This window comes from Mustela lutreola, chromosome 2 (assembly GCF_030435805.1).
Source record: "Mustela lutreola isolate mMusLut2 chromosome 2, mMusLut2.pri, whole genome shotgun sequence".
Lineage (NCBI taxonomy): Eukaryota > Metazoa > Chordata > Mammalia > Carnivora > Mustelidae > Mustela > Mustela lutreola.
In genome coordinates, this window is record NC_081291.1 from 224698798 (window position 1) to 224721704 (window position 22907).

The window sequence follows — 22907 nt, forward strand, 5'->3', positions numbered from 1 at the left end:
CCTCCCGCATGGGCCGCCGTGTAGATGCTCGCGGGGGTTTAAGTGTGTGGCATAGTTGGGGGGGCGGGGGGACAAGCGACATGTTGCTGGCCTCACCTCAGCCATGTCCATGCGGCCCTTGCTTATGACCAGGCAGGGCGCACTCAGCCGCGGCTGGAGGCCATGCAGGGTGTGCAAGGGCGGGGAACGGCCACGACTGCGAACCCCTCCTGGCCTGGGAGTCCCCAACCCCGAGGAGAAACTGATAGGGCTCTGCAGCCTTCCAGAAGATCCCACACCGGGGTTACCCGGAGCCCCGGAGTCAGGGCTCCCCGGAAGCCCCCTCCAGCTCGCAGACCACAGCGCCAGCCCCGCGTGTGGATCGGGCGGAATCCACCCGCACTGCTCTTTCTGGGTCTCGGGACCCTTAGTCTTCAGGTAAGTGGGTTCCGCTTCGGGCTTGATTTGTGAGACAGTTCAAAGTGTTCTGCTGGCCAGAGGAGGTCCGTCAAAGGGCAGTGACCCTCCTGTGGCTGGTGTTGAGAGCCTCCCTCCCAGCAGCCGCCCGCAGAGCAGGGGGGCGACCACAGGTTGTGTGAGTGCAAACCAGGGAGGGGTCCGTGGCTCCCACAGGGGAGTCAGCCTCCTTCAGAAGCACAGCAGGACACCGACCCCTGCTACAGCCCCCCTTCCTGACCACAGGGAGCCTTGCCCCAGTCCTGGTGTCCTGGCCAGGGTGAGGGGTTGTGCGATGGGCATCCCTCCCTAGGTGATTCCAAAGCCCCTTACCAGGAGGGTGATCCTAATCCCCAGGGAGCATTCCATTTATGGCCAGCTGCGTGCACCTGCTCCGGGCGCCCAGGGGGCCTCTGCTTCCCAACCCCTCCCCGCTGTGGGCACCTTAGCAGCAGCAACCGGACTCGCCATCTCTTCTCTGGGTCTGGACACACGCCAGGTCTCCTTTGGCCTCAGGCCTCAAACTCCAGCTCTGGCAGAGGACCCAGTGTCCTATCCTGAGCCTTGTGACATCCCCTCCCGACTGAAACTGGAACGAAGCTCAGACTGCCTAGGCTCCCACCACCCACAAGCGACGTGTCACCACTCTGCTGCATGGCCCTCCCTGTGGCCGCCAGCACTTCTGGGGCTTCTCGTGGGAGGTGGGGGCGCCATCCACTTCTGTGTTCCCGGTTCTCTGCATCTGCAGCCCTTTGCTGTTCTGGGGAGCCAGGGCAAAGCCACGTGGGAGGAGTGGGGGGCATGTGGCTACCACCCAGATGAGCCTCTGACCCTGAGGCTAACATAGCAGAGCTGGAGGGGGTCACGGACTCAGGAAGAAGAGCGGAGATAAGCCCCAGTGGGGACAAGTCCCATGCCAGGTGGGAAAATGAGGAACATATAGGAAAGCACCCCTGATTTTGCCACCAAGCGTGAGTGGACACTTCTAATAATGTGAGAATAAGTCCGCCAGAAATGGACATTAGGTGCTGTTCATGCAGTCTGGGCCCCTCTTCAACCGCTGCCAGGTTTTCTCTTCTGGCCATATAAGACACTTGGACACTGCCCCGGATCCTGCTGGACAAAGTGTGCAAAGTGTGCACATGATCGTGCCAGTGCACCTGTGTGATGCCTGAAAGCACGAGACACAGAGCATATCGTCCCCACCCTGGAACCCTGCAAAGTTCTTACGTGGGAGAGCTCACTTGGCAATATGCTATGAAGCCAGCATCCCAGAGCCCCAGTGTGAGCTCTGTGCCGCACCCTTTGCAAGGGGTCACTCGGTACCTTGAGAGCACCATCCCAACCGCTGTCATCACAGAGCAGCCAGGGGCACGGCTCTTCCCAGACAGACTGGCCAGGACTGGTTGGTGCCTGGTCATCATCCCAGATGGAGACAGGCCCTGCCACCCAGAGAAGTCAGACAGAGATAACTTCATCTGGTTTGGGTACTGGAGTAGTACTGGCCTCATAAAATGTGCTGGGAAATGTTCCCTCCTCCTCTGTCTTGTGAAAAAGTTTATACAGGATGGGTGTTAACTTCTTTCCTAAATGTCTGCTGGAGTTCTCCAGTGAAGCCTTCCCAGATAATCAATTCAACCCCTTTAATAAACATAGGACTATTTCTTCTCAGATTAGTTAGATAATTTGTGTATTTCAGGGCATTTGTTTATTTCATATAAGTTGTCTAAATATTGGCATAAAGTTGATCATCATATTCTTACTTAATTGACGAGAGCACAAGGAACCATCAGCAAATCCAGCAGACCATCCACACAAGGAGACCTGATGTTTGTTTTATTCCTGATTCTTGAACAATTCTATATGAAACATCCAAAAAAGGCAAACGTATAAAGACAGAAAGTAGACTAGCGATTTCCTGGGATGGAGGATAGGAAAGGGGGTGAACTGTGAGGGCCACGAGGTGTCTTATAAGGTAAAGAAAAAGTTCTACAACTGATTATGATTTTAAAAATTCAGTAAATTTACCAAAAATCATTCAATTACACACCTGAATAGGCTGAATTTTGTTAATCAAACTATAACTAAGTCTTTTTTTAAAAAAGCATACCATGGGGCACCTGTGTGGCTCAGTCAGTTAAGTGTCTGACTTGACTTTTGGCTCAGGTCATGATCTCAAGGTTGTGAGGTCGAGCCCCCTGTTGGGCTCTGCACTCAGTGGGGAGTCTGCTTCTTCCCCCATCCCTCCTTCTCTGTTTATGCATGTGTATGCTCGCTCTCTCTCTCTCTCTCTAATAAAGAAATAAAATCTAAAAAAAAAAAAAAAAAAAAAAAGGCATAGCTTAGCTTTCACCATCTCTCCATGGTAGGGAGAGTAACACCTAGAATTCAAGACTGTCAAAGGAACGAGAGCCTTGGTTAAACATAAGCATCTCTGGCTCTCAACTGGGTTCCTTCGAAGGTCATGTTCCAGGAGAAGGAAGGACTGGAAACAGCCCAGTCTTCACAGAGACAAACCTCGATTCGAATCATATCAACCCCTGAATGACTGCCAGGCTGATCAAGAAATGGAACCACAGAGCTCTATGGGGAAAAAACAAGCAACAGAAACAGACCCACAGGTGGCCCTGAGTTTGGAGTTAGCATACACAGTGTTTAAAGTAAATGTGATTACTCTCTCGGGAGAGTGGAAATGAGGCCGACAGCTGAGTAAGAGAACTGCAGTCTGTAAGCTAAAGGGGAAATGGAAATGCTAAAAATAAAAAAAAATGTAATAATTGATCGTTAAAATTCAAAGGATTTGGGTTACTAGCAGATTAAACAAACCAGAAGAGAGAATACGTTGATTGGAAAATAGGTCAGCAGAAATGGGCAAGATTGAAGGTCAAATTAAAAACAGATATTTTTTAAAAGATCTTATTTATGTATTTGACAGGCAGAGATCACAAGCAGGCAGAAAGGCAGACAGAGAGAGGAGGAAGCAGGTCCCCGCTGAGCAGAGAGCTCGATGCGGGGCTCGATCCCAGAACCCTGAGATCATGACCTGAGCCGAAGGCAGAGGCTTAACCCACTGAGCCACCCAGGTGCCCCTAAAAACAGATATTTAATACAGAAAAGAGCTTAAGATATATATGGGGTCTTCGACAATGTCTGACATATGTGAAATTTGAGGCCCAAATGGAGAATACCGAGAATGGAGTAGAGGCCGTACCTGAAGAGACTTTCTAAAGGATTTCGAAGACTGATAAAAGACATCTTTCCACAGGCTTGAAAGAGAAATGTACCCATGCCGAGTGGGACACACGCAGAGAGCACCGCGGGTAGCTACAGCACAGTAAACTCTCCCGCGCCAGAGAGAACGGGAAATCTTGGCAGCAACCAGAGAAGGAAGGCGCATCATCTTCAGTGGAATGAAGGAAAGACAGATTTCCACGACTCTGGACGCCAGAAGACAATGAAACGTCACCTTTAGAGACTCAACAGAAAGTAATGACTAAGACAGAATTCTCCCCTCGGGAAGTACCCTGCAAACCTGAAGGCTACATGAAAAGTCGAGACGGGAATCCTGAAATCTGTACGGCCACAGACCCACACTGACGAAATAAACAAGGGAATGATGGTCAGCAGTCTCGAACATGGCCTTCATGACATGACGTGGTGTGACCCCCTCCCCTGGAGTGCCAGCTGGACCCCCAGACTCTCTTCCAACAAGCAGATCATGGCAAAAGTGATAGGTCAGTCCTGAGGTTAGCTTACAAAAAGGGGTTGGCTTCTCTCTTGATGGAACTCTGTCTCCTTCTCTTGCCGTCTCTCAAGGCCTCTTCCTCTGTCTCTCTCACCTCCCACTCCAAGGGAATTGAGCTGCCATGCTGGGGGGGGGGGGGTGGCTCTCCCCGGGGAGGAGCTAATGTCTGCGGCCACAGGAGCTGAGACCCGCCACGGCCACGTGAATGAACGTGGACATGATTCTTCCTAGTCAGACCTTGCCGGCAGGCTGAGAGAGAAGTCTGCTTTTCACCCCGTGCACCGTGGGACCTTATGAATTTTGAACAATGAACACGCATTATCTGCTCCCCAAAAAATAAGTATTACAGAAGTTTAATGCCAACCATTAGTAACATTTTAAAATTAGCAAAAACTTAAAAGGCAAAGAAAAGTAAGCGGAACTGACAAACGGCACTCTTGCAGGTGGCACCATCCTGTGCGGCGTCAGAGCCCCACTGCCTGCCTCACGACGGGACAGTCCCAGACGCCGGGACCTCTGCCCGCAGGTCTCCCGCAAGGGTTGGCGAGTGTGAGCCCAAGGACGGCCTTACCGCCTTTCCCATTCCACTACTTGCTGTCACGAATATGCCTTTTACCTTCGTCTGCAGACAAGACCTCTGAGCACAGAGACCAGATCTTCCTAAGATCCTAGCCCCGCAGCGGCCACTGCCTGCCTGGGAGAGGAAGGGGAGAGGAGGGGGGGGAAGCTGGTGGCGGGGCACAGGGAGAGGGCAGGGGCTGTGGAGGCAGCAGGGTAGATGGGCGGTGGTCCCGTGACCCCGCAGCTCGCTCCATCCAGAGGCAGAGTCTAGGTCAACGTTCCCCGAGTCTGGCTTCGACCCTCAGACTGTGGCCAAGCCATGGCGTCCCTCCTGAGCCCAGACCTCAAGAGCGCGAGCTTCGGTTCTCAGTCTGCGGGATGTTGCCTGCGCACCAGCGGGGCTGAGCTTCCAGACGCCACAGCACCGCCCGACCCGGAGCCGGCCCCGGGAGGTCTGTAGGCAAGAATGCCGTCCCAGATGGCCCCTTCCGCGACCCTTCTGCGGACCTGTGCCCCCTGAGTGAGCTCAGGGCACCCACTCAGAGAAGCTCAGCCCCAAGTGCCAAAAACGAGCCAACGAGACGGTCGTTGTCTGCCCCACTGAATGTAGGGAGGGTTCTTTAAGAGAAACCCATAACAGAGTGGGGGCGGGGGTCACAAGGCGGACAGCCCCAACCTCTGAAGCCGCCACAGGAACATCCAACAGTGTGATCTGTGTGCGTGTTGTGTCCCTGGTCACTGGAAATGTGTGACACGTCTGGAACCCCACGTACCTTGGAGAATCCAGAGACCCCCCCGCCCCGCCCAGTCTCCTCCCAGGAAAGTGCCCACAGGCACGGTTTCACTGCGACCTGCGGGGTGGGGACCCTGCCTCCCGGGGTAGGGCTGCCCCGTGCTCTCACTCCGAGGAGGGCCGGCCCCTGAGGTGTGTCAGGGTGGCCCTCCTGTGCCAGCTGGGACGGAGGTGCGTGACGCTCTGGGGACCCTTTCCATTCAGCGACGGACAGCTGGGGACAAGAGCTTTCGGGGAGGCATAAATATTTTGAGACATTTGGTAAACAAGGTTCATGGAGTTTACATGAAACTTGTTTACAGCTGGAGGTGGCTGAGGCAACAAGCCACTTCCTGGGCCAGCAGCTCTTCCCCATCTCCCCTGTGAGGCCCCCGTGTCCCGTGGGAGACTCACCCACAGGGGTCGGTCAGGTCAGGTGTGGGCGGGAAGCTTCACATGCTTCACCGGGAAAGCGGCTGCCCTCGAGTCGGGACGCCCGGCAGGGGTAGGGTGAGCCAAGGGCCCGTACCCCCTGCTCCTCGGAGCCACCCCACCTCGGCCCGCAGGAACACCAGGGCTGGACCGAGGGGACAGCGTGGGCACTGGTGTGGCAGTGGGCAGAGCCCTCCCCAGGGAAGGACGGCCTGAGGGGCCTGGGAGGGGGAGCTGCCCAAGCCCACCTGCAGCTCCAGAGTCAGCAGATCAAGGGAAGCTAATCTGTGGCGGACACGGGGAGGGCTCCTCAGGCCCAAGAGGCCTCAAGACCAGCGTTCTCACCCTGCGGAGCCGTCTCAGTAAGGCCACAGCCGGGAGACCCTACTGGTTTTCATGGGGGAATGGACCATGGCTTGAGCCCAGGCGGCACCTCCCAGCATCTCAGTCCCCTCGTGATGCTCGACAGAACCACAGGGCCCTGTGGAGGCTGCACTTCAGAGGCCCTGCCGGGACCCACTCGCAGACTCAAAGACAGAGGGCGAGTCCTCCCCCCCGGCGCCCGCCCCTCTGCCAGTGGGCCACGCGGTCCTGGAAAGGGAGCCGCCGCTCTCGGACCGTTTCCTCTACGGTTGAGGGCAATGGGGGGTTCCTGAGCCACAGAGGCAATGTCTGGCCTGTGACACGCTGGTCAGGAGGCGTGACGCTATTGTCATTACCACCTAGGGGGCAACCAGGAACTCAATATGGCGGGTGCCGCTGCGGAAGGACCCAGCACAGAGGGCAGGCCGTGTCCCAGCAAGGCCCCAGAGGGCCTCCGCAGGGCGTCTTTTCCCTCACAGGCATTTCCAGTACCACATGGTGCCAGTAGGGCTGCCTGCACCCAGCCTGGGCCTGCTGCATAGACATTTCCTGCTCCTAAGCCACCCACCCCGCCCCCAGTGCCAAAGCAGGCTGAGATGTGTGTTGTGTCACCTGAGAGGGGGGTCAGAGGGGTACTCCTGCGACGAGGACGTACGGCCTTCAGAACCCAGAAGTCCTGCCAGGCCCGTTTTCTTCTTTGGGGCAGGAGAGACAACACGAGGCACCCTGTCTCTTCATTTCAGGGGGCTGTCCCGGCATGCCCTTGACCACTGGACCCCTAAAAACCTCCCGAAGTCCAGACCTCTGGGTTTTCCCAGGGCTCATGAGCTGCCTCCAGAGCACGCGTGTCTCGAGGCCTCCCGCACACCAGCCTCCACTCCCCAGACCAGCCCTGTCAGCATGGTGTCCTGTCCTGGGGCTGTCCAGGCTCAGCCTTCCAGACACATGAGGACAGAGGGTGGGGTAACGTGGCTGAGCCCAAACCACAGGTGTGTGTCATCGCCCCTTGCACTTGGACGCAAACTGCTCCTGCCTGTCCCTCCTAATCGGGGTGGAGAATAGTGCAGTCGTCAATCATTGGCCTTACTAATCTGCTATCACTGAATCCCAAGCCCAGCCCAGCCAGGGAGGTGGGGCTTGCTTAAGCCTCAGTGGTCTACAGACTCTCATCAGGACCTGTCAGCCTCTGGCCTCACGAGGCCCACCACCCCCCCCCCCCAACGTCCTCCAGGTCTCGACCTCCAGGGACCTGAGACAGTCTGTGGTTTGCTCTCTGGGCGGAGCAGGAGCAGCATCCAAGTTCCCCCTGGATTTCCCCACTGCCATGTCCTTGACCACACAGGCCGGATCCCAGTCACTCCAATGGCCAGTGCTGGGTATTACGATAACCCACTGGGGACCCACTGTGACCAACACTTTAGCTAAGACCTCGTTTAGGACCTGGCCGCACGAACCTCCCTCCAACACGGAGGCCATGATGGCAGTCGGGGTGTGACTCCCTTCACACAAGGAAGTGCTGTAGGTCTCCTTGGGGGAAGACCGCCTCCAGGAGTGGTGCTGACAAGTGCACACAGACACACGCTCGCACACCCTCCCGATGGCCCTGCCTCAGGGCACCCGCTGCACAGAGGAGAAACACTGTGTTGGACGAGCAGAGAGACTGGTGCCACCTGGGGAATGCGTGGGAGGCAGAGTGGGCGAGGACAGTGGCCAGACCAAGGGGGCTCTCGGAGCCAGGAGCAGGTGGCGGGTCATTTGCTGGGGGACAGGGCACAACTTGCAGGCCCCCTGGACATGAGAGCAGGGGTGTCCTGTTGTGCAGCCTGGGGTGGCCTCTCCCTCCTCATAGGAGACATTGCTCCCTTCTGCTTGAACATTGTGGGTCTCGGGCTGGGCTCCCTGAAAACACAAAGATGCCTCCTTAGAACCCTGCCCTCGGCCTCCCTATAGCCTGGGCAGACCACGGGAGCTGCGTGCGTCAGACTCTGAGTGCAGAGGGAAGTGGTCGGGAAGATGGGAAGGCGTGCGTGCCAAGGGGCAGCCCCTGGGGCACACACAGGAGACCGAGGAGCTCTGCGATGTCTCTCCCCTTGCAGGGGGCGGGGGCTAAACCAGAGATTTGCAAAACTGCTCCTTTTAAGCTGGGGCCACCCCTCCCCACTGTCCCAGAGCCCAGGGACCTCTGCCCAGCCCTGCCGGCACTCCACCTGCATGAAGAACCTGGTCCTGGGGGTCTGCCGCTTCGGTTGGGGGGGGCAGGGGTCCCCACCACAGCTCTGCCCCCCTCACCCCTCTCACCCTCTCCAAGGCTCTGCTCAGATAAGGACATCACAGTGGCCTCGGGGCCCAGCACCAGGCCCATCTGTGCAGTTCTTGCGAGGAGCAGGCACCTCAGCTGCACCTCCTGACCCTCAGTCCTGCCCATGGTACCTGGGGCCCCCACTGTCCTGGTCCTCCTGCCCTTTCCCAGCCTGTCCCCAACTGACCTTGACCCTCTCAGGCCCAGGGGAGCAGGGAGCCCAGGGCCCAAAGTACATTCTGACGTGCAGGGTCGCAGGGTTGGCCTGGGCAAGGGGCAGGAGGACCCGCGGCTCCACCCGGGGTCGAGTCCCAGGGGCACGAGCTCGCCAGTCCAGGCGCAGGGTGCGATGCCCAACATCCCAGGTCAGGTCTCCCTGGAAGCGGGGCAGGAGCAGCGGCCGGAACGCGGTGCAGGGAGACCCGAGAGGCAGGGCGCGCCAAGGGCTGCGGGGACCCGCGGCGGGACGCAGGACCCACTGCGGCCGGAGAAGTGGCAGCGCCCCGCTTGCCGAGCCTCCTGGTCCCGCCCGGTCCAGTCCCCGGCCGCGTCCCCCTCCGACCTCACCACCCCACCCCCCCCCCGAGGTCGCGCTCGTCCTGGCGGCCTCCCTCCGTCCCCCGCACAGCGCGTCCGTCCCGCCGCCCCAGCCACCGCCCCCGCTTCCGCCCGGTCGCCCACCCCCGCACCCGCCGCCCCACCCCTGCACCCCGCTCCTCCGCCCCGCCCCGGCGCCTCACTTTCCGCCCCGGCCCCTCGCCCCCTCCCGCCCCCGACGCGCCATCCGCGGGGCCGCAGCGCCTCCCGCTGGTCGCGGCTGTCGGGGCGCGGCCGGGGCGGGAGGCGGGCGCGGTATAAAGTGGGCGGCCCCCGCGGCGGCCCCCGCCCTCCTGCCCGCTCGGATCCCGCGTCGCGGCCGCCCGGACCCTGCGCTCCCCGAGACGTGTCCGGCGAGGGCGCCCCGCGCGCTCCGGGGTCAGGTAAGCGCCGCCGGAGGCGCCCGGAGCCGCGGCCCGCGCTGCCGACGTGTGACCGCGCGGGGGTCTCCCTCGGCCGGGCCGGTGGTCTCCCCTGCGGCCGCGAGCTCCCCGCGGGGGGCGGGCGCGGGGTGGGGGGGGGCACGCCGGCCTGGGGGCCCCGTGTCAGCCCCTGGCCCCCTCTCAGAGCGCCCGAGTCCGCTCCCGAGGGGCCGCGTAGGGTCTGGGGCCGCGGAGTTAACGGTCCGGCCGCCCCTCCTTGGCCCCTTCTCGGGCAGGGCTGGGGCGGGGCGGGGCGGGGGAGGGGGGTCCTCCCTGTTCCTGGGCTCGGTGCGAAGGCTCTGCCGCTCTGGCTGTCTTACGGGACCGCTGGGGAGCCCTCGCGGTCACCGCCACCGCCACCGCGGGTCACCAAGTGGCCTCGCGGGCCTGGGCGGTCACGTTCAGAGGGCGGAGGAGCCCGAGTCATCGCACGGGACGACCAGCCCTTTTCACGTGGAACTGGGCACAGGGTCTCCAGCGGTGCTGGCCCTGGGCTCTGGAAGGGAGGTGGTGCCCCCTCCTCCCGGGCAGAAGCCCCCGCTGGAGTGAGGTCACCAGGGCCGCCCAGGCACTCTTGGGGTGACAGAGGGTCCCTGACACCGTAGGGAGAGGATAGCTCACCCCCCACCTTACCCCCACCCGGGAATCAGCAGGCACCCCACTGTCCCCCATTCCTCTGAGGCTGACAGTGGCCCACCGGGCATCACCCCCCAAAGTCTGGGGAGGGGGGTGAAGCAGGGGGCAGTCTGGTGAGCATCCCGGTGAAGCAGGGGCCAGGCTGATGGGGCATGTGGGGGCTCCCCAGCTAGGCCAGACCCCACACCCTCCAGGCTCCCCACTCAGTCTAGCAGAAACCTGGGGGCCCAGCAACCTCAGAGCATGGCTTTGGGGTGGGAGCGGCTGGATCGCCCACGAGAGGTCCCTGCTGATCCTAATAACGGACGAGAAAGGCCTTTGGGGGCTATCCCAGGCTCATCTCACCACGGTCAGGAGGCAGGACGGTGTTGGGGACTCTGAGGAGAGACGCTGTCTGCCTGTCTTGCTGTCCTCCGTCCTGGCCCCATCCAGAGACGGGAGGGCCTGAGCCCCTAGCCTAGGTGACCGCAGACGGACCAGACTGGAGCGGGTGGGCACAAGGGGCCCAGAGGGTCCCTGCGGCAGGACTCAGGACTTGATGGGCCACTGAGCCCTTCTGGCCACCATGAGGCTGCCGCCCTCCGCGGAGGAAAGCTCCCTGGGACGCCAGAGAAGCCCATGGTGGGGGGGGGGGGGGGCGGCTGCTGCAGGGGTGTCTGCTGGGAAGCCACAGGGAGGGCAGCGTGCAGAGTCGGGACCCGACCGCAGGGCCCCCCAGCTGGACAGAGCTCGGGCCCCTGCCGTGGGCAGGGCCTGTCACACCCAGGAGTGACTGCGTCGCTGGCCGGCGGGTCAGCTCTGTTTCCTGCGGAGCTGTGGGCGGCGGGGTGGCCTCCAGACGAGCTCCCTGGGGTGGGGGACAGGTCAGAGAAGGGGCAGAGCTGGGTCCTGGCAAAGGGTGTGGCCCAGCCGGCACCTCCTCATCTCTGGAGCCGGGCCAGGTTACCCCACCGGCCCTTTCTACTTGCCAGTCCCACTAAGGATCCCAAAAGGCACAGGGTGTGGGAAGGCCATGTTTGCACCCACAAAAAGCTTCATGACTCAGGAAAAACCCGAGTTCTTGTAATTTTTTTTTTGTAATTATTTTTTTTAGGATTTTTTTATTTATTTGACAGAGAGAGAGCACAAGCAGAGGGAGCAGCAGGCAGAGGGAGAGGCAGGCTCCCCACTGAACAAGGAGCCCGATACGGGACTCGATTCCAGGACTCTGGGATCGTTACCTGGCCCAAGGCAGATGCTTAACCTACGAGCCACCCAGGCACCCTTCTTGTGATTATTTTAAGAAAACCACAAATAGCTTGATTTTTTCCGCATTTCAGTGGATCAGCCCTTTCTCTGGCTTCTTTCACACATTTGTGCAAAGCCGATGGGGGATGGGGGGGAGGCCTGGGGTGGGGCACACCTACAAAGAAGCCAGGGTCCCGGGATGCCGGGTCCGCCCCAGGGCTGGCATTGGTGTGGCGTTGGGCCATGTCATACAGCGACAGTCTCCGCGGACTCTTAGCACGCCCTCCCCGCGGACCTGAAACAGGTCAGCACTCCCCGCCACACAGGGGGTCAGCCTCGTGGTGGCCCATTGCAGTGGCTGGAATAAGCATGGGGGACAGACATCCAGCCGCGGGGGACCCCTACCGCTAGAAGAGCAGAGTCTGCGTCTAGAGCTCCAGGAAGTGTCACGCTTTCATGCCTGGGCAGACAGTCCCCCGAAGAGTGAAGGGGGGCGCTGGCACTCTCCACACGGGCACTGCCTCCCATCCCCAAGGCTCAGCCACACCGGGGCACGTGTCAGAACGTGCGTCCCCTTCGAGGTGAACCATACACCGACAGCCCAGTCGTCCGTCAGTGGACACTGGGACCCTTCCATGTTTTACTTGTTGCAAATAATCACTACTGGGAACAACGAAGATGGGTGTATAGATATCTCTTCGAGGTCTTGCTTTTAATTGGGGGGTAAATAGCTAGAGGTGGAGTTGCTAGATCGTATTGTAATTTTATTTTTTTATTTTTTTTTTTTTTTGAGGAACCACTGTACTGTTGTCCACAGAGCCCCTACCTTGGTACATGCCCACCAACACTCCCAATTTCTCCACATCCTCCAACTTGTTACTTCGGGTGTGTGTGTGTGTGTGTGTGTGTGTGAGAGAGAGAGAGAGAGAGAGTTGTATTAACCATCCTAATGAGTATTAGGTGATATCCTTACAGTTTTGATGTGTTTTTCTCTAATAATTAGTCATGTTGAGCATCTTTTCATGCGTTTCTTGACCATTGGTGTGTCTTCTGTAGAGGAAGGTCTACTCAAGTCCTTTGTCCATTTTTGAATCAAGTTTTTGTTGTTGAGTTTTAGGAGTTCTCAAAAATTCCGGACACTAATCACTGATCACATCTGTGATTTGCAAAGACTTTCTCCCATTATATAGGGTTGTCTTTTGACTCTGGATAGTGTCTTTTCATACACAGAATGTTTTATTTTTCATAAAGTTCAGTTTGCCTAATTTTTCTCTAGTTCCTTGTGCTCTTGGTGTCATAGCCAAGAAATCATTGCTAACTGCAGTGTTGTGAGGTTTTGCCCTACACTTCTTCTGAAAGTTTTATAGATTTAGGTCTTCCATTTAGATCATGGATCTACTTTGGTTTTTTGTTTGTTTTGTTTTGTTTGACTTTATTTTTTTAATTTTAATTTATTTTTAAAATTTCTTTTCAGTGTTCCAGAGTTCATTGTGTATGCACCACACACAGTGCTGCATGCAATCCATGCCCTCCACAATACCCACCACCAGGCTCACCCAACCCCCCCACCCCCTTCTCCTCCAAAACTCTGTTTGTTTCTCAGAGTCCACAGTCTCTCATGCTCCGTCTCCCCCTCTGATTTCCCCCCAACTGCCTTCTCCTCTTCATCTCCTAATGTCCTCCGTGTTATTCCTTATGCTCCACAAGTAAGTGAAACCATATGATAGTTGACTCTCTCTACTTGACTTATTTCACTCAGCATAATCTCTTCCAGTCCCGTCCATGTTGCTACAAAAGTCGGGTATTCGTCCTTTCTGATGGAGGCATCATACTCCATAGTGTATATGGACCATATCTTCCTTATCCATTCGTCTATTAAAGGACATCTTGGTTCTTTCCAGTTTGGTGACTGTGGCCATTGCTGCTATGAACATTGGGCCCTTCTGTTCACTACATCTGTATCTTTGGGGTAAATACCCAGTAGTGCAATTGCAGGATCATAGGGTAGCTCTATTTTTAATTTCTTAAGGAATCTCCAAACTGTTTTCCAAAGTGGCTGCACCAACTTGCATTCCCACCAACAGTGTAAGAGGGTTCCCCTTTCTCCACATCCTCTCCAATGCACATTGTTCATGGTCTTGTTAATTTTTGCCATTCTAACTGGTGTAAGGTGGTATCTCAATGTGGTTTTGATTCGACTCTCCTGATGGCTAGTGATGATGCACATTTTTTCGTGTGTCTGATAGTCACTTGTATGTCTTCATTGGAGAAGTGTCTGTTCATGTCTTCTGCCCATTTTTGGACATGATTATCTGTTTTGTGTGTGTTGAGTTTGAGGAGTTCTTTATACATCTTGGATATCAGACCTTTTGAATTAATTTTGGGGTATGGTATGAGGAAGGGGTCCAACTTCATTCTTTTGCTTGTGGATACACAGTTTTCACCACACCATTTGTTCTAAAGAACGTCTTTTCCCCCACTGAATGATCACGACACATTTTTTAAAAAGTGCTTGAATGTATATGCAAGAGTTTATTTCCGGACTCTATTCAACTCCCCTGGTATATATATATATATATATATATATATATATATATATATATATATATATATATATATATCTGTTTTTACGCTAGTACCACCTTTTTTCATTACTATTGCTTTGTATCAAGTTTTGAAATCAGGAAGTGTGAATCCTCCAGCTTTGGTCTTCTCTTTTAGGATTATTTATGCTATTCAGGGTCTCTTGAGATTTCTTATGAATTTTAGAGTGGCCTTTTCTATTTCTGTAGAAATCATCATTGGGATTTTCATAGACATTGAATTACACCTGTAAATCACATCGGGCGGTACTGACAGCCTGATCCTGTCGCATTCATGGATGTGGACTATCTTTCCATTTGTTTGTATCCTCTTTAATTCCTCTCAGAAAGATTTTCTAGTTTTCAGTGAATAAGTCTTTTGCCTCCTTGGTAAAGTTAATTCCTAAATGTTTTATTCTTTGGATGCTAATGTAAGTGTAATTGTTTTGTGATGTTCACTGTTAGTATATAGAAATGCAACAGATTTTTGTGTTTTGAGTTTGTATTCTACTACAAACTGCTCTGTTTGTGAATTCCAACAGTTCCTTTTATGGAATCTTTGGGGTTTTCTACATATAAAATTATATCATCTGTGAACAGGGATAATTTACTTCTTCCTTTCCACTTTTGAGTGCATTTTATGTCTTTTTCTTGCCTAATTGTTCTGGGTAGGACTCCCAGTATTATGTTGAACAGAAAGGATGAAAGTAGGCATCTTGGCTTTGTTCCTGATCTTAGAGGAAAAGATTTCAGTGTCTCACCATTGAGTATGATGTTTGCTGTGGAATTTTCATATATGACTTTTATTATATTGAGGTGGGTTCTTTCTATTACTACTTTTGGGGTGTTTTTATTATGAAAGGATGTTAAATTTTATCAAAAGATTTTTTTGAGCTCATGTTGATTATTTTACATTGATCAATTTTCATAAATTGAATCATCCTTGCATTCCAGGAATAAATGCCACTTACTTGTGGTGTTTAATATTCTTTTTTTTTTTAAGATTTTATTTATTTATTTGACAGACAGAGATCACAAGCAGGCAGAGAGGCAGAGACAGAGAGAGGGGGGAAGCAGGCTCCCTGCTGAGCAGAGCGCCCAATGCAGGGCTCCATCCCAGGACCCTGGGATCATGACCTGAGCTGACGGCAGAGGCTTTAACCCACTGAGCCACCCAGGCGCCCCGGTGTTTAATCTTTTTATCATCCTATTGAATTCTGTTTGCTAATATTTTGTTAAAGATGTTTGTGTCAGTGTTCAATAGGGATATTGGTCTGTAGTTTCTTTCCTTATAGTGTCTGTCTGACTTTGGCATTAGGGTAATGCTGACATCATAGAGTGAGTGAGGGAATATGCCCTCCTCTGCACCTTGTTTTGAAAAGTTTGAGAAGTATTGATGTTAGTTCTTTAAATGTTCAGTAGAATTCACCAGTGAAGCCATCAGATTTAGGGTTTGTTTCTGTTTTGTCAGGAGATTTTCCGTTACTGATTCAGTCTCCTTACTCGGTAGAGATCTGTCCAGAATTTCTCTTTTTTCATGGTTGGGAGGTTTTGCATTTCTAGGAATTTGTCTGTTTCACCTAAGTTACTTGCTCAGAGTTCTCACTTATAATCCTTTCTATTTCTGTGGAATTGGTAGTAATGTTCCCACATTAATTTCTGATTTTGGTCATTTGAGTCTTCCCTCTTTTTTTCCTAGTTCATCTCACTTAAAGTTTGTCAATGTTGTTGATTTTTTGAAAAACCAACTTTTGGTTTCTTTGATACTCTGTTGTTTTTGTCATATATTTCATGTAACTCTGCTCTAATCTTTATTATTCCCTCCATTCTGCTAGCTTTGGGTTTCATTTGTTCTTCTTTTTCCAGTTCCTTAAGCTGTACAATTAGGTTGTTGATTTGAGCTCTTTCTTGCTTTTTAAAAAAAATTTTTGAAGAGATTTTAAAATTAGTTTAGAGAGAGAAAATGTGCACGCTGCACCTGTGTAGGAGCAGGGAGGGGGGCAAGGGAGAGAATTTCAAGCAGGCATCCTGCTGAGTGCAGAGCCCAACTCAGGGGTAAATTTCACAACCTTGAGATCATGACCTGAGTTGAAATCAAGAGTTGGACTCCTAACCGACTGAACCACCCAGATACCCCTGAGCTCACTCTTATTTTTGTATGAAAACATGTATAGTTGTAAATTTCCTCCTAAACATGACTTTGACTGTGTTCCATACATTCTGGCATGTTTGTATTATTTCATTTTTATTGGTCTCTGAGTATTTTATAATTTCCCTTGTGATTTATTCTTTGATCTAGTGGTTCTTTAAAAGTGAGTCTTTAACTTCTGCGATTTTGTGAATGTTCCAGTTTTCCTTCTGTTTTGGACTTCTAACATCATCCCACTGTGATCAGAGAAGATGCTTTCTATAATATTTTCTTCTTAAATCCATGGAGGTTGCCATTTTTGTTTTACCTTCTCCCATTATTGCAAGCCTCTCCCTTTCTTCTCTGGCTGAATTTAATCCAGGAGATATAAAGTATTGGCAGCCTCGTGCTCGCTTCGGCAGCTCATATACTAAAGTATTGGCAGCCTTTTTCTCTATTCATTTTTATCTTTTTTGGGGGGGAGCTAGACATTGAAGACTAGAACATTCTAATGCAACTGCATGTACGGGGGAAATCAGATGTGCACTGCACATGTTCAGGGAAGATATGTGCTCAGGAAACACCTGAGAACACCTTAGACTTAGACTTCAGGCTTATCCTTGTCACAGAGAAACCCTACAACAATAAGATAAGTAAATAAACAAACAGCAAGCCCTAGAGAAGAAGAATCTGATTTCAGACATGCCACTATTAGATTCCATACTACTACTGGATTCAGATTTCCAGTTTTCAACAAAAGAATCACAAAGCACAAAGAAACAGGAAATGTGTGTCCTGTGTGGTCCATTCAAAGCTATGTGTGTGTGTGTGTTTGTGTATCGATATATATATCAACAAAACTATCCTGGAAAAAGACCTGATGGTGGACCTAGTGGCCACAGACCTGAACACAACCATCTTAAAGATGCTCAAAAAACTAAAGGAAAGCATTAAAGAAGTCAAGAAAACAATGTCTGAATAAAATGAAAGTATCGATAAAGAGAAACTCACGGTAGAATTCAAAAAGAAATAGTGGAGCTGAAAAATAAAATAACTAAAATGGAAACATCACTAGAGGAATTCAGAAGAAGATTTGAGCAGACAGAAGAAATAACCTGTGAAGTTGGAGATAAGACAATGCAGATTATTGAGTCTAAGGAACAGAAAGAAAAAAGATTAAAGAAAAGTGAACAGAGCCTACAGAACTTGCAGGCGTGGTGTAGGAGTCCCAGAAGGAGAAGAGGGAGAGACAATGACAGGGAAAGTATTTGAGGAAATATTGGCTCAAACCTCCCAGTTTGACGGAGACATGAACATCAAATCCAAGAAGCTCAGTGAACTCCAAGTAGGATAAATTCAAAGGCACTCACACTGAGACACATCGTCATCCAACCATCAAAAACCAAGACAAAGAGGAAACTGAAATCAGCGAATGAGATGGGACTCACGATATTCGAGGAATCATAACTAAGATTATCAGCAGAGTTCTCTTCAGAAATTGGGGAGACCAGAGACAGTGGGCTGATCATATTCAAAATGCTAAAAGAAAAAAGACCTGTCACCCAAAAATTCCATATCTAGCAAAACTGTCCTCCAAAAGTGAGGGTGAAATTAAAAATTGCCAGTTAAACAGAAGCTGAGGGAGTTTGTTAATACAAGACCTGACCTACAAGAAGTGTTGAAGGGGGTCCTGTGTGGTGAAGTAGAAGGACACTAGATGGTGGCTCAAGGTCACACGGAGGAATAAAGGTCTCAGGAAAGATCAACATACGAGCAATTATAAAAGCTAATTTATCATGATAATGTTATGTGACTCCACTTTTGTTTTCTACATAATTGAAGAAACTAATGCATTACAAATAATATTTGGTTATGCTTTGAACATACAACGTATAAAACATGTATATATACACGCATTCTGAATTTATACCAGCTTTACATGTAAATTCAGACTAGAGTGCTAGGACTTTAGGATGTTCACTATTACCCCCACAGTAACCACAAAAAAATACCTAGAGATTATACACAAAAATAAATGTGGAAGGGACAGAAATGTTTCACCACAAAAATCAACAAAACACGAAAGAAGACAGTAATGCAGAAAATGAGAAACAAAAAGCTGTAAGGCATATGGAAAACGAACAGCAAAACGACAGAAGTCTCTCCTTATCAGAGTTTTTTTAATTGTAAACAAATCACACTGTCCAACCCAGACGGAGACTGGCAGAACAGCTTAGGAGAAAACACCATCCAACGGCGGCTGAGCCTCAAACGGCACGAGTCTCAGCGTACAGACCTACGTCTGTGCGGAGTTTTTACATCACAGCGCTGTAAACCTGTTTGTCCTCGGCGTGATTGCCCTCTAGCTTACTCGACTGTAAGAATCCGTGACGTGTGCACACGGTACGTGCCCATCAACTCCACTGTCGTCAGTCAGGCTTCCGCTCAACAGTCGCCTCTTAGCAGTTACACTGTGGGGGAGTCGAAAGTTATATGCAGATTATCGGCTGTGTGGGGAGGGGGTCGGCACCCCGACCCTCGCGCTGTGCCAGGTCAGCTGTCTACAAGAGACTCACAGTACATCCAGAGACTTTATCTGTACAAATAGAAGCAAAAGAGAGCAGGGTAGCTATACTAATACCAAATAAAATGAACTTTAAATCAAAAACTGTTACAAGAGACAAAAGACATTGTATGTTAATAAAATTTTTGATACCGCAGGAAGCTATACCAGTTATAAACATTGCACACCTAATAGCAGGCCGTCAAAAATGTTAAACCTTAAAAATATGAAATCTTGATCATATACTGGAAAGACTATTATCTGGCTCTTGGTCTGCTTCCAGGCTGCTCCTGCTGCCTTTACTGTAAGGAACTGTTATCCGTGGGGGCCCAGGTGTCAAGACTGAGGGCCCCAGGCTGCCCGGGTGGCTCAGTCAGTTGAGCGTCTGCCTTCAGTTCAGGTCATGATCTTGGGGTCCTGGCATCGAGCCCCGCATCGGGCTCCCTGCTAGTAGGGAGTCTGCTCCTCCCTCTGCCCCTCCGCCCCCCACTTGTGCTCCTGAGCACTCTCTCTCAAATACATAAAATCTTTAAAAAAAAAAAAAAAGCAGCCATGCAGCCTGGCTGCTAGCTGAGCCCCAGGGCAAGCTGCACGCACAGGGTCAGTGTGCCCCTGTGTGAGGTGGGACCCGCAACGGTACCAAAGCCCGAGGTGGTGTGGCTCACGGGAGGAGGCTGGTGGGCGTCTGGGGCAGGGCAGCCACGGCAGACGTCTCCCTGTCGCCTCAGCCACCTGGTCGTGATTTGCACTCCCTTCTGGAATTCACGCGGGTGCGGGTGAGGCAACTCCTGTCTCTAGCCCTGTGGCGACCCCCGCCCCCCGCCCCGTCACTGTCCTGAGGGGCCACCATCCTCCCCCCTCCGTCCCGGGTCACCCGGCGGGTGTTTGCTGTTCACCACAAAACCACAGACGCCTTATTGCCCCTGAGAGCACCGGCGCCCTCAGCACCGCAGACTCCGGTTTTTCTCGGCTGCTCTTACTTACGCCTCTTTAGACTCATTCTGTCCACGTGTACAAGAAACACACAAAAATATTTCTTGAAGGTTCTGATTAAATTACATTCAATTACAGATTCCCTTCGAGATAACTGATATTCTTAAGTATTGGGTTTCTCATCCAGGAACAAGTTTCGTCTCTCCGAAGTGTTCCTTAGAAAAATTTTGAGATTTTTTAATAAGTCCTGCACTTTCTTAGATTCTTAACTTTACTCCCTAACTTTATGTCATTTTTGCGGTAGTGTAAACAGTATTTTCCCATTAAACTTCCTAATTGGTTGTTGCTAATAGAAGATTGTATGTATTTTTCTTATAATTGTCCCACTGAACCCCCCCTTCCTGTAAACGTTGTGTGGTCGAGTTTGTTGGGTTTTCGAATTCTCGTCGTTAGGGAGCACGGTTTCCATCTCTTCCCGTTCCAAGACTTATGCTCTGTTTCTCTGTGCAGTCTTACTGCTTTGGCTTCCAGCACAACTCGGAAGCACAGAGTGAGAGCCGCACTCCGTCTCGTTCATGTGTCTCTTTCTTGTGCTCTCGTGGACATTCTTTGAGTGCAGGAGTTTTTAACACGGCGTCAGGCCCACAGTAGACTCCCTGAGTTCAGGAAGCTGGGATTTCAGTATATGGGTATGTGTGCGTTGGTGTCAAGTGGAACAGTCCAGATTCTTGAAGGAAGTACCCCTACTTTAGTTTTTGTATAAAATATGATCTTGGTTGTAGATTGAAACATACATGCTTGATAACACTAATTCAACTCCTCAATTTCTTATTTTCTTTTTTCTCCATCAGCAATGGTTGTTTCAGGTGCCATTAAAATAGTGACATGATTTTCTTTTCATGTTCATGTGCCCGACATTAATGTACTGTGTAGGATTGTATCATCATTGTATTTCCCAGCTGACTTCATCCAGTTCTGGGGCAGTTGTCCTGGATATGCTATTGGATCATATTTTCTAGCATCTTTTGGGATGTTGGCAACTGTATTCCGAAGTGGGAATTGCCCGCAGAGTTTCTTTTACGGATCCCTTTTATCAAGTTTTGGTCTCAGGTTTTTCCACGTTTAATGAATTGAAAGTTTATCTTTTTATGTTTTGCAACAGGCTAAAAAGTAGAGAAGTGTTTGTCCTCGAAGGTGCAGAAGAACTCTCCCACACCCATGTGGGCGGGGCTCTGGGGCGTTCCCGGCCTGCGTGGCCCGTCCTTCCCCGGCAGAGCCCGGCCAGTCCTCCCCTCTGCTCAAGGCTCCCCAGTCTTTCCTGGTCGTTAGCTGAGGGCTGCACTCGGTGTGCTTTTGAAAACCTTCTTCACATGGTGTCATATTATTGTACTCATTCCTAGATTTGTGTTACTATATTTGGGCTTCATCATTTTCCTTTCTGATAAGTTTTTTTACTTTACTGGCTCTTTCAAAGAACCAGCTCTTGGGTTTGTTTGTTTATTTATTTATTTATTTATAATTCTACCGTTGTTGTTTTTTTTTAATCAGCTGGTTCATCTATTATTTTCTTTCTCTTGTTTTCCTAGGTTTCATTGTTGTTAATTTATTTTTGTCCCTAGCTTCTTCAACGATATGCCTAATTTGTTACACTTATTTCCTATCCTATGACATAGAGCTAGTTACAGCTTTGGCCTTCTCATATTTGTTTTTATGTATAATTTTGTTGTCACTAATTCCTATGTAGTTCTAACAAGAGAGTTTTTAAATTTCCAGGTGTTTTATTTTTTTTTTCTGTCTTACCAGTGACTGCTTTTGTATTGTAGTTCGGAAAATTCCATGTAAAATTTCTGATTTTTAAAAAAAATTAATTAAACCTGCTTTTGTGGTCACCTGGAACTGAATTTTGTAAAATTTTCATGCATTCCCTACTTGCAGGTTTCAAAGGTAGATACAGCTGATAGCTAGGCAGTGTGTGCATGTGTTGCATGCACATTATCCAAATCCAAATGTTCAGAAAATACATATTCCCTAGTCCTTACTATCAAAGTTTTCTAAAACAGGACATTCATTTCCTCCTTGTTGTTGTTTATGTGATCTCTCAGGAACTTTCAAAGGTGAGTTAAAGTCTTCTGATGCTTTGTCAGCTTTTTCTTCAATTTTTCGCCACTTTTGCTTCAAACCCTTACTGTGGCACCCAGCACACACGGGCTCATGACCGGACCCTGAGCGGCCTTTCCCTTGTCCTTGGCCCCGTCTCTCGCCCTCGCATCTCCCCTTGGACGGCCTCCACCGTCCCACTGGCCTCTCTGTCTCAGCCCGTCTTCCTTCTCTCTGCACTGTCTGTGACATCCTCCAGTGTGACTCTCATGGACCCCATCCAGACGGCTTTCACTTTTTGATCTCATTTAGGAATATTTATGGTTTTTTCTTTCTTTTTTTATTGCAGTATAGTTGGCATATAACATACTGATTTTAGGCATGCAGCATCGTGACCCAACCGTTCTGTACCTTCAGCTGTGCTCGCCACCTAAGTGTCGTCACCGTGTGTCCCCACACAATGCTAGTGCAACACGACCGACTGCGCCCCCTGCTGTACTCTTCACCCCCGTGACTCATTTCTCGATGGAACCTGTGCCTCTTCATCCCCTTTGTCTGCTGTCACCATCTTCGACTACTCCCACCTTCCCACTGGCAGCCACCGGTTTGTTCTCTGTGTGGATGAATCTGTTTTTGTTTATTTGTTAATTTTTTTTGTTTTTTAGATTCTATGTACAAGTGAAATCACATGGTCTATGTCTCTGACTCGTGTCTTCAGCATAATATTCTCTAGGTCCGTGTTGTTGCAAATGGCAAGATCCCGTTCCTTTTTATGACTGAGTAATAGACCACTGTGTGTGTGTGTGTGTGTGTGTTGTGTGTAGACACACATACATATATACACCATATCTTCTTTATCCATTTTTTAACATTGACTCCTGTGGGGTTACGTACGGTGCTTTATTAGTTTCAGGTGTGCAGTATAGTGCCTCAACACCCCCTGCATCACCCGGTGCTCATCACAAGGGCCCTCCTGACGCCCCGTGACTTACTGCACCCTCTTCCCCACACACCTTCCCTCTGGTAACAATCAGTGTCTTCTCTATAGTAAGAGCCTGGGTTTGGGTTTTTCTTTTTTTTTTTTTTTCCCTTTATTTCTTACATTGCACATTTGA

General features: G+C 51.1%; 1 protein-coding gene across 1 annotated transcript in view; it reads left to right on the forward strand.

Moving 5' to 3' along the window:
- Positions 1-9452: 9452 nt before the first annotated feature.
- Positions 9453-22907, forward strand: part of COL6A2 (collagen type VI alpha 2 chain) — a 32091-nt gene continuing 18636 nt past the window's right edge. The window contains exon 1 of the mRNA XM_059164976.1: positions 9453-9587. The gene's annotated coding sequence lies outside the window, so the exon portion shown is untranslated. The remainder of the gene's footprint in view (positions 9588-22907) is intronic.